Raw genomic sequence first — 16,984 nt, forward strand, 5'->3', positions numbered from 1 at the left:
AGAAAGAAAGAAGAAAATTGGATATATTCGCTAATGACATGATGTTGTGTATAGGAAATGCTAAAGACTCTGCAGTAAACTGTTAGGACTAAGGAACAAGTTCAATAGTTTCAGGGTATAAAATCAACATACAAAATCAGTTGTGTTTTTATACATTAACAATGAACTATCTGAAAAAGAAATAAAGAAAACAATCCCATTTACAATAACTTCAGAAACTAAAATACTCAGGAATAAATTTAACCAAGGAAGTGAGCAATCACACTGAAAACTATAAGTCATTGAAAAACAAAATTGAAAGAGATACAAATAAATGCAATGATATCCCCTTTTTCATGGATCTGAAGAGTTAATATTGTTAAAATGTCCATACTACCCAAAGACATCTATAGATTCAATGCAATCCCTATCAAAATTCCTATTTTTCACAGAAATGGAAAAAAATCCTAAAATTCATATGGAACCACATAAGACCCTGTATAGCCAAAGCAATCTTGAGAAAGAACAAAGCTGGAGACATCAAACGTCCTGATTCAAACTATAAGCTCAGAAATAAAGACACACATATATGGTTAACTAATATCTGAGAAGGGAGCCATGACTACTCAATGGGTAAAGGATAGTCTCTTTAGTAAATGATGTTGGGAAAATTGGATATTCATATGGAAAAGAATGAAATTGACCCCCTATATAATACCACTTACAAAAATTAATCCAAAATGTATTAAAGACTTGAACATAAGACCTGTAACTAAAACTCCTAGAGGAATGGATATGGATATATGGATAAAGATTTTTGACATTGGTCTTGGCAATGATTTTTTGGTTATGGTACCAAAAGCAAAAGCATCAAAAGCAAAAGTCCACAAATGGGACTACATGAAACTGAACTCTTCTGTACAGCAAAGGAAATAATCAACAAAATGAAAATGCAATCATGGAATGGGAGGAAACATTTGCAGACCATTTATATGATAAGGATTTAATATCCAAAATATTTAAGGAACTCCTACAACTCAATAGCAAACAAAAACAAAAACAAAACAACACCCCCAACCCACGATGAAACAACAACAAAAATCCACATATAATCTGATTAAAACAAGGGCAGAGGCAGCCATCAAAAAAAAAAAAAAAAAGAAATTTTGCCATTTGCAACGATATGGATGGAACTAGAGAGTATCATGCTAAGCGAAATAAGTCAATCAGAGAAAGACAATTATATGATCTCACCGATATGTGGAAATTGAGAAACAAGGCAGAGGATCATAGGGAAGGGAGGGAAAAATGAAACAAGATGAACCCAGAGAGAGAGACAAACCATAAGAAACTCTTAATCTCAGGAAACAAACTGAGGGTTGCTGGAGTGGTGGGGGATAGGAGGGATGGGGTGGCTGGGTGATGGACACTGGGGAGGGTATGTACTATGGTGAGCACTGTGAATTGTGTAAGACTGATGAATCACAGACCTGTACCTCTGAAACAAATAATACATAACGTTTTAATAAAATTTTTTAAAAAAACAAACAAACATGGGCAGAGGGCCTGAATAAACATTTCGCCAAAGAAAATACACAAACAGCCAACAAGTATATAAAAGGATGCTCAATGTCACTAATATTCAGATAATGCAAATCATAACAACGAGATATCACCTCATCCCTGTTAGAATAGCTGTCATCATATACACAAGCAATAACAAACATTGGTGAGCATGTGGTGAAAAGGACACTTTGTGCACTGTTCTTGGGAATGTAAATTGGTGCAGCCACTATGGAAAACAGTATGGATGTTCCTCTAAAACTTAAAAATAGAACTACCATATGACTCAGCAATCCCACCCCTAGGTATATGCCCCCCCAAAAAAACCTGAAATAACTATCTTGAAGAGGTATCTGTGCTCCTATATTCATTGCAGCATTCTTCACAATAGGCAAGAGATGGAAACAATTTGAGTGTCCATTGATGGATGAATGGGTAAAAAAATGTCATCTGTATTTATATAATGGAATATTATTCAGCCATAAGAAAGGAAATCCTATCATTTGTGACAACATGGATGGACCTTGACATCATTATACTAAGTGAAATAAGTAATACACAGAAAGAATTGAATGATCTCACTTAAATGTGGAATCTAAATATATCAAACTCATAGAAATATAGAATAGAATGATTATTTCCAGGGGCTGAGGAATGGGAAGTGAGGCCATTAGTCGTGGGGTACAAACTTTCAGTTATTAGATGAATAAGTTCTGAGGATCTGAGGTGCAGCATCGACTATAGTTAACAATATGGCATTGTATATTTGAAAGTTGCTATGTGAGTAGAACTTTAGTGTTCTAACCATAGTACCAACAAGAATAAAACTGTAATTATGTATGGTGAAGGATGTGTTAACTAACCTTATTGGGGTAAACATTTCACAATATATACAAGTAAATTGTATCTGAATAAAGCTGGGAAAAAAGTAAAAGATAACCCATACAATGGGAGAAAATGTTTGCAAGTTATATATTGGAGTTATATATGAAACATAAAATGACAGTTATATATAAAACATATAAAATATTCTTATAACTCAATAACAAAATGGCAAATAACCAATTAAAAATGGGCAAAGTATTTATATAGTTATTTTCCCAATGAAGACATATAAATGGATGATAAATATACGTAAAGATGTTCAACATCATTAGTCACTTGGAAAATGCAAATCAAAACCAAAATGAGATACCATTTCTCATCAACTAGAATGGCTGCAATCTTAAAGACTGATAATACGTTTTGGCAAGGTTGTAGATAAATCGGAACCCCCATACACTGCTGGTGGGAATGGAAATAATGCAGGCAGTATAGAAAATATTTTGGCAGTTCCTCAAAAAATTAAACATAGAGGGCGCCTGGGTGGCTCAGTTGGTTAAGCGACTGCCTTCGGCTCAGGTCATGATCCTGGAGTCTCGGGATCGAGTCCCGCATCAGGCTCCCTGCTCGGCGGGGAGTCTGCTTCTCCCTCTGACCCTCCTCCCTCTCATGCTCTCTGTCTCTCATTCTCTCTCTCTCAAATAAATAAATAAAATCTTAAAAAAAAAAATTAAACATAGAATTACCATATAACCCAGCAATTCCATGCCTAAGTATATACGTCCCACAAAACAATATATATTTATACAAAAATTGTATATGAGGGGCACCGGGGTAGCTCAGTAGGTTAAGCACCTGCCTTCGGCTGAAGTCAAGATCTCAGAGTCCTGGGACCAAGCCCCATGTTGGGTTCCCTGCTCAGTGGGGAGTCTGCTTCTCCCTCTCCCCCCTCTGCTCATGGTCTCTCTCTCAAATATATATATAATCTTTAAAAAATTGTATGTGAACATTCATAGCAGCATTATTCATGATGGGCTAAAACTGAGAACAATGAGAACAACTCATGTTCAACTGATGAAATGATACACAAAATGTGGTATATTTATTTATTGGCCATAAACAGTAATGAAGTACTGATACATGCTGTGACAAAGATGAACCTTGAAAACATGCTGGAAGAAGCCAGTCTCAAAAGGCCACAATTAATAATCAAATTATATGATTCCATTTATACAGAATGTCCGGAATTGGCAAAGTCACAGAGGCAAAAAGTAAATTAGTGATTGTCTTAGAGTTGGTGGTGGGGGTCATTGAGATGGAAGAGTTGGGGGTATCTAAATGGTATGGAGTTTCTTTTTGGGGAGATAAAAATGTTTTAAAACTGATGTGGTGATGGTTGCACAAGACTGTTAATGTAGTAAAAATAACTGAATTGTACACTTTAAGTTGATGAATTGTATGTGTGTGAGCTGTATTTCAATAAACCTGTTACCAAAAACATTCTCAAGTGTTCACTATTGCAGCCTTGGGCTTAGGGAAGTAGCTGTGGTGCCAGAGGGCTTTTCTTGGTGTTTATGTTCTACTCTTACTTCTAGCCTACCTACACTTGCACACAGGAAGGTCTGTCTCTAAGTTCTGCCCCCTCCCCCACTGCTAGACTACAGTTCTCAGTGCTTGGCCAGGCTGGTCTCGATAATTCTGATCCAGCCTCTTAAGCTGGCCCAGCATGCCTGGGTCTTCGGGTGGGACTTTCCTGGCTTCCTGGTATCTCCTCTCCACGGCAACCAAACTCTTCTTTGTATCTGTGGAAAATCTTGTATAAAAGAGATTTTCTGATTTACTCTCCAGTGGTAAGTAACTTTAATGGCATCAGTAAGGGGTCTAGGACCCATTATTATTATTATTAATTATTATTATGTTTTGCTTTCCCATCAGTAGTGGAATTGTTTTGTTTTTCCTTCTATCCTTTCACCAGCTACCATGGGTCTTGATGTGTACCCTGCAGGTAACAGTATTTTAAATACCTTTTTAGAAGCTTAAGGCTTTAGTTTGAAATGACAAAAATGTCTGTGGCAGGGGATCAGGGGTGGTGAGGCTCTGTGCCCTTTCCACTGTGGTTCATAATCCCCTCCCGAATATCTGACTGCAAAGCCGGTGTGTGACGGGGGTTTGCTCTGTTCCCCTGCCCTGTCACCAGTATTCTTGTGAGCCCCTGATGAGGTTCTGTGAAAGAGAGCCTCCAAATGAACCCATGAGAGTAGCTGGAATAGCCAGCTCCTCTCCCTGTGCTCTGTCACAAGCTAGTCAGTCTATTTTGTCTCTCCTGGGAGGGGCCTATCCATCTCTGGTTACTCCAACTTCTCCAATGGGGTCAAGAAAAGGTATAATTTTTAGTTGATCCTGGTTTTTGTCATTGTTTATGGGATCTGTGCTTTTCTTTAAAAAATAAGATTTTTTATTTAAGTATAATTAACATACAGTGTTATATTAGTTTTCTGTGTGTAATACAATGATTCAACAATTCTATGTGTTACTCAGTGCTCATCAAGGTAAGTGTACTCTTTTTTTTCTCATTAAACTTTTGTTTTAATGGGTCTCAAAATTCTATGACAGATTTTTTTTTAAGATTTTATTTATTTATTTGATAGAGACACACTGAGAGAGGGAACATAAACAGGGGTAGTGGGAGAGGGAGAAGCAGGCTTCCTGCTGAACAGGGAGCCTGATGCCGGGCTTGATCCCTGGACCCTGGCATCATGACCTGAGCCGAAGGCAGACATTTAACGACTGAGCCAGCCAGGTGCCCATCTATGACAGATTTTTGGTCAAGTAATTTCCATTAAAAAGTACTGACTTTAAAAAACTACTAACTTAAAACCGCCACACACACACACACAACAAATGATTCACAAAATATTCTCCTTTCCTTCTGAAGGTTTTATGATGCTTTGTTATCATTAACCAGTCTTTTACTATTAAACTTAAATGGCCAATTGACACAAACAATTCTGAGACCGTCCTTCCACCACGGATTAAGACTGGGGTGGCAGGTATTGGGGATAATATTCATTTAGCCTTCTGAGCTTTCTGGGCAGACTTGGTGACCTTGCCATCTCTAGCTGCCTTCTTGTCCACTGCTTTGATGACACCCTCAGCAACCGTCTGTCTCATGTCACGAATAGCAAAACGGCCCAGAGGAGGATAGTCAGAGAAGCTCTCAACACACATAGGCTTGCCAGGAACCATATCAACAATGGCAGCATCACCAGATTTCAGGAACTTGGGACTGTCTTCCAGCTTTTTTCCAGAACGATGATCTATCTTCTCCTTCAGCTCAGCAAACTTGTAAGCAATGTGAGCTGTGTGATAATCCAACACAGATGCATATCCAGCACTGATTTGGCTTGGATGGTTCAGAATAATCACCTGAGCTCTGAAGCCAGCAGCTTCTATTGGTCAGTCATTTTTGCTGTCACCATCCATGTTATCACAATGAGCATCTTTGACAATACGTACTTGACATTGAAGCCCACATTGTCCCCAGGAAGAGCCTCACTCAAAGCTTCATGGTGCATTTCAACAAACGTTACTTCAGTTGTAACATTGACTGGAGCAAAGGTGACCACCATGCCAGGTTTAAGAATACCAGTCTCCATTCGGCCCACAGGGATAGTACCAATACCACCAATTTTGTAGATGTCCTGGAGGGGCAGATGCAAGGGCTTGTCAGCTGGACGAGTTGGTGGCAGAATGCAATCCAGAGCTTTAAGCAATGTGGTTTCACTGGCATTCCCATCTTTATGGGTGACTTTCCATTCCTTGAATCAAGGCATGTTAGCCCTTGGCTCCAGCATGTTGTCACCATTCCAACCAGAAATTGGCACAAATGCTACTGTGTTGGGATTGTAGCCAATTTTCTTAATGTAGGTGCTGACTTCCTTAATGATTTCCTCATGTCTCTTCTGGCTGTAGGGTGGCTCAGTGGAATCCATATTGTGAACATCAACAATTCGTTGTTTTACACCCAGTGTGTAAGCCAGAAGGGCATGCTCACGGATCTGCCTATTCTTGGAGATACCCGCTTCAAATTCACCAACACCAGCAGCAACAATCAGGACAGCACAGTCAGCCTGAGATGTGTCTGTGATCATGTTTTTGATAAAGTCAATGATGGTCACATAATACTTGCTGGTCTCGAATTTCCACAGGGAGATATCAATGGTGATACCATGTTCACATTCAGCTTTTAGTTTATCCAAGACCCAAGCACACTTGAAGGATCCCTTTCCCATCTCAGAAGCCTCCTTCTCAAATTTTTCAATAGTTCTTTTGTCAATCCCACCACATTTGTAAATCAGATGACCAGCAGTAGTAGACTTGCTTGAATCTATGTGTCCAAAGAGGACGATGTTGATGTGAGTCTTTCCCTTTCCCATTTTGCTTTAGGTTTAGTGGTTGTTGTCACTACACCTGTGTTCTGGTGGCAAGCCCATTGTGAAAAAAGGGATAAGCGTGTTCTTTTTTATTTACTTATTTTTTTTGAAGTGAACATAACCTCAAGATTTTATTGTCTCATAATATTAACAAAATATGAAGCTTAGAACTGGATCACTTGGCCCTTTCTCTTCTTATCTCCTCCCAGTTCAAAATGCTTGCATCTCTTAATAGCCAGCATTCTCTTAGATCTGCAATTGGGCTCAACACATTCAAGTCTCAGCACAATCTTCTTTGTAGTTTTAGCCTTTTTCCAGAAAATCGGCTTAGTCTGCCCACCATAGCCACTCTGCTTCCTGTCATAATGCTGCTTTCCCTTGGCATAAAGAGAATCTTTGCCCTTCTTGTACTGTGTCACTTTGTGGGGCTGGTGCTTGCCACACTTCTTGCAGAAAGTCTGGCGGTTTTAGGAACATTCACCATGTTTGCGAGAGCGCTACCGGCAGGGCAAGATAAGTGTACTCTTTTTTTTTTTTAATGTTATGTTAATCACCATACATTACATCAATAGTTTTTGATGTAGTGTTCCATGATACCCATCACCAGTCTAACCCATCCCCCCACCCCCTCCCCTCTAGAACCCTCAGTTTGTTTTTCAGAGTCCATTGTATTCTTAATCCTCTTCTTTTTCTATCTTTCTACTTCCCAGTGAAAGAAAAACTCATTTTTATCTTTTGTCACTACAAATAATTTCATATTAATTATCTATATACTTATGTTCATATTAACTGAGAATTTTTTCAATGGGAAGTATGACCAGAAGCAGGAATTCAGTGTCAAATGGTATGTTTACTTTTTTTGGCAGGGGGTATGTTTACTTTTATTTGTTTTTCTTTTTTCTTTTCTTAATTTTTTAAAAAAGATTTTATTTATTTATTTGACAGAGAGCACAAGCAGGGGAAGCAGGAGAGGAAGAGGAAGGTTTCCCGCTGAGCAGCGAGCCTGATGTGGGGCCTAATCCCAGGACCCTGGGATCACGACCTGAGCCTAAGGCAGACTCGCAACTGACAGAGCCACCCAGGCACCCTGGTATGTTTACTTTTAATTGCTCTTGCCAGATTTCTTTCAACATTCTACAAAGATGGTAACAATTTATGTTTTCATCTCCTATCTCTGCTAGCAATAAATACTGTTTTAAAAAATATTTGCTAATCTTAGTGGTATAAAGTTATATTTTGTGGTTATGTTAAAGTGAATTTACCTAATTAGTATTAATTTTGTCATTAAAATTTTCTATGCCATGAATTGCCTTTTCCCAGTTTTGCCAACTTTTCTATAGGGTTGTTTGTATTTTTCTTGTATTTTAAAACAATCCTTGTGTATTTCAAATATAAGCACTTAGTTTGTCATCTGTATTATTTTTTTCAAGGCCGATCATTTATTTTTTATTATGTATTTTGGCATATAAAAGTTTACATATTTACATATTTTAAGTTTATTTATTTGTAGGCTTAGGTTTCTTGTTTGGTTTAGAATGTTTTCTCTTCTTTAAATTTTTTTTTTTTTTACATATTATGTATTATTTTTTTCAGAGGTACAGGTCTGTGATTCATCAGTCTTACACAATTCACAGTGCTCACCATAGCACATACCCTCCCCAATGTCCATCACCCAGCTACCCCATCCCTCCCACCCCCCACCACTCCAGCAACCCTCAGTTTGTTTCCTGAGATTAAGAGTCTCTTATGGTTTGTCTTCCTCCCTGGTTTCATCTTGTTTCATTTTTCCTCCCTTCCCCTATGATCCTCTGTCTTGTTTCTCAAATTCCTCATATCAGTGAGATTATATGAAACTTGTCTTTCTTTGATTGACTTGTTTGGCTTAGCATAATACCCTCTAGTTCCATCCATGTTGTTGCAAATGGCAAGATTTCATTTTTTGATGGCTGCATAATATTCCATTGTATATATATATATATATATATATATATATATATATACCACATCTTCTTTATCCATTCATCTCTTGATGAACATCTTGACTCTTTCCATAGTTTGGCTATTACGGACATTGCTCCTATAAACATTGGGGTGCACATACCCCTTCGGATCACTACATTTGTATCGTTTGGGTAAATACCCAGTAGTGTAATTGCTGGGTCTTAGGGTAGATCTATTTTCAACTTTTTGAGGAACATCCATACTGTTTTGCAGAGTGGCTGCACCAGCTTGCATTTCCACCAACAGTGTAGGAGGGTTCCCCTTTCTCTGCATCCTTGTCATCTTTAAATTTTTAACATGCACTCTTCTAGATTTTCTGCTAAGAGTTTTATTGTCTCATTAAAAAAATAAATTTAAGTGTATAATCCATTTGTAATTTATTTTTGTATATAGTGTGAGGAAGGGATATAATTTTGTTTTCTTTTTAACATATAACTATTGTCCATGTATCCTTTAAAAATACATCATCTTTCCCCACTGAATTCAAATACCCCTTTGTCATATGTTCAATTATTATATTTTCTTGGATCTATTTTTGGATTTTCTGTTTGGTTCCCATAATCTACTTGTCCATTCCATATTAAGTGAATTTTTAGTATATTTTGATATCTGGTAAGGCAAATTCCTATACTACCTTTATCCTGTTATTTTGCTTCATGATGTTCTTGTTTATTCTTAAGTATTTATTACTCAATATAAACTTTAAGATACTTTTATACAATATCAAATCATATGATTTTAGTTTTCTTATATTTTGGTTAAATTCCTACAATGAGCATGAATTTATTATTTATAACTAGCAAAAGATACATAATATAAAAGACAAAAAAACAAGGATGAGAATATTGAGGGTAAATTCCCTGGTGCTTACTCTGGGCTACAAAACTAGATTAGATAATCACATTGTAGAATACAAGTGTTGAGGTAGATTAGGAGAATAAAGGAAAACATTCTGTGCTTTTGAAAGTTATAAGAGCACAAAGCTGTGCACCTTAAGTGGCAAATGATATCAGATTCATATCCCATGGAACATTTTTGCAACATGAAAGGGGAAGTAATTTTTGGTTTCACACAGGGATTCCATGAATTGTGGTTTGCATGTCATCCTTGTTCAGGCACCAGGCTAATCTTCTCTGTATTGTTCCAATTTTAATATACGTGCTGCTGAAGCAAATAAGAATTGTGGTTTGATACTGCAGCTTGATTAGAGTGCCCAGGGTTTTGTTCCCAAGTTATGTTTTAAGGAACACTAGAATCTCTCTCTTGATTCATAGAGGTGTTCTTTGCTCAAATGTATGTGGGAAATGCAGCTAAGATCTTTGAAGAAGATGTACAAGTAGTTTCATTTCACTCTATATTTCTTTTTTTTTTAAAAAAAGATTTTATTTATTTATTTGACAGAGCGAGAGAGAGATCACAAGTAGGCAGACAGGCAGGCAGAGGGAGAGGGAGAAGCAGGCTCCCTGCTGAGCATGAAGCCTGATGCGGAACTTGATCCCAGGACACTGGGATCATGACCTGAGCTGAAGGCAGACTCTTAACTGACTGAGCCACCCAGGCACCCCTCACTCTATATTTCTTGAATTTAACTTCACATGGAATCTTTTTTCTGAGATTTTTTTTTTCTGAGACATATCTTAAATCTTTAATGGGACTTTCAGAAGATGCTTTGGAAGATGTTGGTCCTGGAAGAGGTAGAGTGGGTACTTTTATGTCAAATAAGTTCACTAGGCAATGGATAAGGTGGGGTATGTCACTGCAATCAAACTATATTTATGTTAATTACTTATGGCTAACATAGAAAAAAAATTTAGAATCTCAGAAACATGAAGTTGATCTGAATTCTTGCTAGATTCATCTTTGGCCATAGATTATGCCTTGATTTTGTAAAGTAGAACAACTTTTAAGTAGTATAGTTAAAATTCTCTGTGCCCTTTCTAATAATGTCCTGATTAAGTCATCATTCATCTTTATTTCTGTCTTGCATATTATTTTCTTTTGAGGCTGACAGTTGGTGTTTGGATCACTTAAAAACAAAACTCTTCCATGCTTTTTCCTCTTGTCAAGTCTTATGCTCCTCTGGAAAGATGCTCAGCATTATCTGAAAAGAGAAAATGCTCTCTTGTGTCTCATTTTCCTGAGGCAATTACTAGTTAACTATCTTTGCCTTTAGCAGAGGTAGGAATATACTTTGAGGAAGAAAAACTGTATGTACTTGGCTTCTTCTCTAACATTATCATTTCCTTGCATATGGATAGCTGTTCTTCTGAGGAAATCAAAGCATTTGTGCAATTATTTTATACTTGTGTTTCAAAAAATGTGTGTAGATTATGTTTATAAATACTATATACATACATTCACATGTAGACTGATCACTTAGCATTTATTCTAGTTTAAATTCCTGGGAGCTCAGACAAGGCAGGTTTTATGTGTAACAGCTGTGAGGTGTAGTAGATCTCTTGATATGAAAGTTGAAAATCAGTGCATACCTGGTTGTGCTGCTGAGAGCTATACTGATGAATCTATAAGGTCTTTTCTTCCTCTAAGATTTTCATCCTCCCAGGGAGAAAAGAATAATTTGTCAAGTGAAGGCAATTGCCTATACATGTAAAAAAAAATGAGGGATGGCAGAATTAGCACTGGAACTCTGGCATTCTATTCCCTGTCTACAGTCTATAATTGTTCCATCAAAACATTCCTTTTCATTTAGTTTCTTTCCTTGTGGCTTGTGCTTTGGAGATTGGATAGATGAGAAAAGGTTATTGTTTTGAGATTTTTGAATTCAGATGGAATGGGTAATCAGCTAGTGCCCAGAGGCTTCTGAGCACCAGGAAAACTGGCACTGCCAATGTCCCTGAGGCTTGACCACCTTCTGCTTGAGCAGATGGTAGGCAGAAACAACATCTTGAAAAGTTGAAGAAAGCCAAACTGGAAATGATCCCTGGAAGGCAGTTTCAGAATGTAGTGGGGTCATTCACTACACCTCTTGTGTTACCTTATGATATTTTCTACTTTTTCTCTTGCCCTTCATTGCCTAGGACACCCTCTGCTTCATGCTTTGTAGGGATGACTTCTTTTTGTTCCTTCGAGGCTTAGCTTAAATACCAACTCCTCTGTGTGGCCTTCCTTGACGACTCAACTTTCTAGGTTGCTTTACCCTGTTATGCTCCACTACTCTATGTTTTAAAGTCATTCAGAACATTCACCACAACATATAGTTACTGTATATTTTTGTTTGCTTACTTGTTTATCTCTTTCTCCCTCTCCTACCAGATTGCAAAATCCATGAAGACTGAGACCATGTCTGTTTATTTTTCCATGTAGTCAGTATGTTTTATGAATGAATATATTTTGCGAGGGGAGCCTGGATGGCCTAGTCAGTTAAGTGTCAGACTCATGATTTTGGATTAGGTCATGATCACAGGGTCCTGAGATTGAGCCCTGGATCAGGCTCCACACTCAGTGTGGAGTCTGCTTGATGCAGAACCTGCTTGAGATTCTTTCTCCCTCTGCCCCTCCCCCTGCTCACATATGCTCTCTCTTTCTAAAATAAACAAATAAAATCTTAAAAAAATATGTTTTATGAATAAATAACTCTAAAACCTATATTCATATAACTTTAAAATTAACAATAGTATAGTCACTGGCAAAACACATGTCACTTGGTAAAATACATAGTGGACACTAAATAAATGGTAGTGTAAAATGAGAAACTATTTTTTAGAATTAAAAATTGTAGCATGTAGGATTGAAAATATGCAAATCTCTAAAAATGCTAGAAACAATAAGCACATGTTAAAATTACATTAGAAACCAGAAGACCAAAAACGGAATAAGTCTGCTGCCCAGAGGTGTAAGGGAAGTTGTCAATATGTAATATAGATATACATTAAAGAAAGTACACTTCATTTTAATTTTTTTCTTCTCCTTCTCTATTTTGGATATTGACCTTTGAGCTAAATATAGGAGAACAGATATCCAAGTTTAGCAAAGAGACTATGAGAGAGTATCAAGCTGCTGTACAAATATTATATTCCCTTGGTTAGAATATATTTTATTCCAGGGAACAATAAGATTCAAAAAGGAATCTAAAGACGTTTGACTTTAGGAAGATGGAATACATGTACTTTTTCCTATTCCTCCCACCAGGTACATTAGATGTGTTGAATATTATGTATAAAACAACCATGAGATTCAGAGAGATTGGAAGGAAAAAAGTAGAATGGCTAGGGACCCCAGGTTGAGGAACAATACATGGAGAGTCCCCTAGGTTTTCAGTTTGCCTCATATGTCCCAGGCTGGAAGGAGCAACTTAAAAATGGGCACAGCTGTGAATTGTGTAAGACTGATGAATCACAGACCTGTACCTCTGAAACAAGTAATATATGTTAAAAAAAAAAAAAAAAAGAAGAAGAAGATAGTAGGAAGGGAAAAATGAAGGGGGGGATCGGAGAGGGAGACAAACCATGAGAGACTATGGACTCTGAAAAACAAACTGAGGGTTCTAGAGGGGACGGGGGTGGAGGGATGGGTTAGCCTGGTGATGGGTATTAAAGAGGGCACATTGTGAATGGAGCACTGGGTGTTATACGCAAACAACAAATCGTGGAACATTACATCAAAAACTCATGATGTAATGTATGGTGATTAACATAACATAATAAAATAAAATAAATAAATAAAAATGGGCACAAACCAAAAAGACAAACAAACAGAAAACCCCAGTCTTCACAAAAACTTGCTCAGTCTAGTTGAAGGACCAGGAAAGGAGTAGCATAAGAGAATGAAAATTTTTAAGGCAATAATTACTTTTTTTCAGCCAAACAGCACAGAACATACTTCATCTTCACCCAGGTCAACAATGGCCAAATTAGAAATCTAGACTTCCATTCTCACCAGGGTGAAATGAGGCACCTTAACACCTTACCACTGTGGTGGTGTCAGAGAAGGTTGAGTACGAAGCTAAGAGTTTTATCCCTCTTAGATGGTGAAGTTATCCCCTCTTCGTCTCCTACGGTATCACCAGAGACAATGTGGGGAACCTGGACATTTTCTCCCTACTCACCCATCCAGCAATAATAAGGAAACCTACTCATTTCCTGCTGGAATTGTATTAGAAGAGGCCTAGTAGAGTCAGAACTTTCACCACCATCCAGCGTTAACAAAGCCCCCCTCCCTTAGTGATTCAATGGAGCTGCATGGGAAGCAATAATAAAGCACTCCTTCCTGTCCTAGCTGGAATTCCCACCTCTGCCCAGCAGTAATGAGGAGCCACCCACACTTAACTGGATGTCAGTGAAGGCCAATGAAGGATCATAGACTTTTATTTGATATGGCAGCAACAATGCAGCACTCTCCCATACCCTCCTTCCTTGTCAGAGCAGTGTCATAGAAAGCCAGATAAAAAAAGTTTTAAATAAGTCCAAAGGTTCATAACATAATATAAAAATGTCCAGGTTTCAACTGACAATTGTTCGTCATAAAAAGAACAAGGAAAATCTCAACTTGAACAAAAAAAGACAACAGACACCAATATTGAGATGACAGAGTTAGAATTATCCTATAGTGATAAAGCAACCATCATAAAAGTGTCAATGAGTAATTAATAAATTCTTAAAACAAATGAAAAAATGGACAGCTTGAATAAAGTAAAGAAGCAGAAAATTTCAGCAAGCAACAAAAGATATAAAAAGAATCAAATGAAAAAATTTAGAACTGAAATATATATTTACTAAAATAAAAATATCAGTGGATTCGCAGAACAGAATGTTCAGGAGGAAAGAAGAATCAGTAAATATGAAGATAAAACAATAGAAACTTTCTTAAAAGCAGAGAGAAAATATACCAAAAAAAAAAAAAAAAAAGACAGAACTTCAGCAACCTATGGTACTGTAACTAAAGGATTGCATCACCAGAGTCCCAGAAGAGGAAAAAGTGAGGCAGAAAAAGTAATTAAAGAAATAATGGCTGAAAACTTCCAAATTTGGTAAAAGTCATAAACCTACAGATTCAAAGAGTTGAAAGAAACCCAACATGATGAATTCAAAGAAATTCACATCAAAACACAGTGCAGTTAAAATTCTGAAAACTAAAGACAAAGAAAAAGTCTTGAAAACAATGAGAAAGGAACAATACCTTACCACTTACAGGGGAAAACAATTCAACTGACAGTAGATTTCTCATCAGAGAGCATGGAGGCCAAGCAGAAGCTGCACATCATTTTAAAGTGTGAAAAGAAAAGGAATTTCAACCCCAAATTCTATATCCAGTGAAAATATTCTTTAGGAATGAAGTAGAAATCAAGACAGTCTCACATGAAGGAAAAACTAAGGGATTTGTTGCTAATAAACCTACTCTGAAAAAATGGCTAGCAGAAGTCCCTTAAACAGGAAATGACAAAAGAAGGAAACATCAAAAAGAAGAATGAACAACAGAAAGGGTAAAAATGTTTCACCACCAGGGTGGTATCAGTGAACATATATAAACACAATAGGTTATTGTCATGTTGAGCATCTTAAGTTATTCTTGATGATTGAAGCAAAAATTAGAGCACTCTCTGATGTGCACTTAAATGAACATAGAGGACATATTTGACCATTATATTATAAAAGGGGAAAGGTAAATTAAGGCATGGTTTCTATTTTCATTCAGATTGGTAAAATGTCAACATTCGTAGACTGTGTTAAGTTTTGTATATAAAATGTAATACATAAAGCAACTACTAAAAAGCTATAGAGAAACATACTCTCAGAAACCATATAGATAAATCAAAACGAAATACTAAAAAACATTCAAATAAGTCTTGGGAACACACAGAAAAAGAGAATAAAAATGAGAAACAGAGATCACAAAATGTAAAATAGCAGATGTAAGCTCTAACACATTAATAATTCCATTAAATAGAAGTGATGCAAATACAGCCATTAAAAAAGATTGTCAGAGTGAATTAAAACACATAGCCTATTCTGCCTACAGGAGATACACTGTAGATTCACATGTACAAACATGTTGAGAGTAAGGGGATAAGGAAAGATATATGATGCAAAAACTAACCATAAGAAATCCATAATTTTTTCATTCCAAGAATATTATATAAATGGAATCATACCTGTATAATTTTCAGACTTTGCCTTTTCCATACACATAATTATCTGGGGATTCATCCAGCTTGGGTATATCATATAGTTTGCTCCTTTTAATTTTTTATTTTTAGAAATTTTATGTATTTGACAGAGAGAGGAAGAGAGAGAGCAGGAACACAAGCAGGGGTAATGGGAGAGGGAGAAGCAGCCTTCCTGCCTAGCAGGGAGCCCGATGTGGGGCTCGATCCCAGGACCCTGAGATCATGACCTGAGCTGAAGGCAGACACTTAATGACTGAGCCACCCAGGTGCCCCTAGTTTGCTCCTTTTTAATCACTGAGTAGTATTCAATGTTGTGTATGTACTACAGTTTAAATATTTCCTTATTAAAGAACATCTGAGTTGTTTCCAGTTTTTGTCTATTATGAATAAAGCTGCTACAGAAATTCCTATATAGGTTTTTGTGTGAACACAAATCTTCATTTCTCTGGGATAAACACTTAAGTCTGCCTTATAATTTTTGTTTTCCATTTGTTCTCTTTGATTCTCTGTTTTCTTTTTTCTGTCTTTCTCTAAGTTACTTGAATATTTTTTAGAATTTTGATTTGTTTTATCTATAGTGTTTTTGACTGCATCTTTTTTTATAGCTTGTTTTAATGATTGCTCTGGGTATTACATTATATACACAGTGTATTATTGTCAACATTTTACCAATTTGAGTGAAGTGCAGCAAGCACACTTTATGTCCCTTTATCTTTTTTGTTTTTATAATATGATCATCTTAAATATTTTATCTCTGCCCATGTAGAGATGCATCTGACAGTGCTATAATTTGTGCTTCCATCATCAAATTTAATCCTTCTTGATACTGCAAGTTTCCTTCTTATGTCATTTCATTTCTGTTTTGTCAGTCTTTTAGTGTAGTCTGCTGGTGACAAATTCTTTTTGTTTTTCTCACCTGAGAATATTTCAATTATCCCATTCATTCCTGAAGGATACTATCTAGATAGAGGAATCTGGGTTGCCAGTTCTTTTCTTTCAAAACCTGAAAAATATTGTGACACTTCCTTCTGGCCTCCAAGACTTCTGACAAGGGATACAATGT

At 36.8% G+C, this 16,984-nt stretch overlaps 1 non-coding gene and 2 pseudogenes across 1 annotated transcript; all 3 read right to left on the reverse strand.

The window, feature by feature from the left end:
• Positions 1 to 5,318: 5,318 nt before the first annotated feature.
• LOC123847405 (elongation factor 1-alpha 1-like) lies at positions 5,319 to 6,800 on the reverse strand (annotated as a pseudogene).
• Positions 6,801 to 6,942: 142 nt separating this feature from the next.
• LOC123847404 (large ribosomal subunit protein eL42-like) lies at positions 6,943 to 7,281 on the reverse strand (annotated as a pseudogene).
• A 2,586-nt stretch (positions 7,282 to 9,867) lies between these two features.
• On the reverse strand, positions 9,868 to 9,971 carry LOC123849125 (U6 spliceosomal RNA). Its single transcript, XR_006791963.1, has one exon. It is a non-coding gene; the product is annotated as a U6 spliceosomal RNA (small nuclear RNA).
• Between the last annotated feature and the right edge of the window lie 7,013 nt (positions 9,972 to 16,984).

Source organism: Mirounga angustirostris, unplaced genomic scaffold (assembly GCF_029215605.1).
Source record: "Mirounga angustirostris isolate CCGP_5_RB_7025 unplaced genomic scaffold, mMirAng1.0.hap1 SCAF_2, whole genome shotgun sequence".
NCBI classification, from domain to species: domain Eukaryota; kingdom Metazoa; phylum Chordata; class Mammalia; order Carnivora; family Phocidae; genus Mirounga; species Mirounga angustirostris.